The sequence below is a fragment of the Cervus elaphus genome, chromosome 15, assembly GCF_910594005.1.
Source record: "Cervus elaphus chromosome 15, mCerEla1.1, whole genome shotgun sequence".
Lineage (NCBI taxonomy): Eukaryota > Metazoa > Chordata > Mammalia > Artiodactyla > Cervidae > Cervus > Cervus elaphus.
Window position 1 is genome coordinate 44,316,934 of NC_057829.1, and position 1,178 is coordinate 44,318,111.

The following is a 1,178-nucleotide window of genomic DNA, read 5'->3' on the forward strand; positions in this document are numbered from 1 at the left end:
TCAAATTTTGTAATGTTCCTTGTGTACTTGAGAATAATCTGTTTTCTTTGAGTGTTGGATGCAAATTTAATTGAATTGTTTACATTTTCAATGTCCTTGCTAGTTTTTATCTTCCTGACATATCTATAATCAAGAGAAGTATTTTGAAGTTCCTAATCATAGTACTTTGATGATTTTCAAATCTCCCTCGGCTTCTACCAAATTGACTTTGCATATTCTGAGAGTATTATACTAGGTGTAGATACACTTAAAATTCTTATAGCAACTTGACTCTTGAATATTTTATCACTGTGTAGTGACTCTCTCGGAGAAGGCAATGGCACCCCACTCCAGTACTCTTGCCTGGAAAATCCCATGGATGGAGGAGTCTGGTAGGCTGCTGTCCATGGGGTCGCTAAGAGTCGGACACGACTGAGCAACTTCACTTTCATGCATTGGAGAAGGAGATGGCAGCCCACTCCAGTGTTCTTGCCTGGAGAATCCCAGGGATGGGGGAGCCTGGTGGCCTGACATCTATGGGGTCGCACAGAGTCGGACACGACTGAAGCGACTTAGTAGCAGCAGCGGTGACTCTCTGGGTGCTTTAACAATTATTTTTTACTTAAAGCCCCCTTTTCTGCAGCAGGTTTCTTTTGGCTAGAATTTTCCTGATGTCGTTTTACATCCACTGTGTGGAGTCCAGAAAGTGGAAGTCTTATCCAGAAAGTAAAAATTTACTTAGGTTGCTTCTGAGGATAGGATTTAATACAGAGGTTAGGGTGGTGCTACTGGTAAAGAATCTGCCTGGCAATTCTGGAGACCCTAGAGACCTGGGTTCAATCCCTGGGTCAGGAAGATCCTCTGGAGTAGGAAATGGCAACCCACTCCAGCATTCTTGCCTGGAAAATTCCATGGGCAGAGGAGCCTGGAGGGTTACAGCCATGTAACACAGCTGAGTTGGACACAACTGAGCACATATATTGAAAGGTTGCAAATATGATGGAGGAAATACAGTAGCCAAAGGAGGAAAGTGAGTTAACCCAGATATTAGAAGCTGCATGAGGCCATTTCTAATCAAAAAACTGGAGAAGCAAATGCAAAATGGGCAGGGCCCATGATCCCTGCATTGCTGGTACCACTGCTGCGGGAACCAGAATGAGCAGGAAGCAGGCATGTGCGCTCGCTTTTGGCTCTGCTGT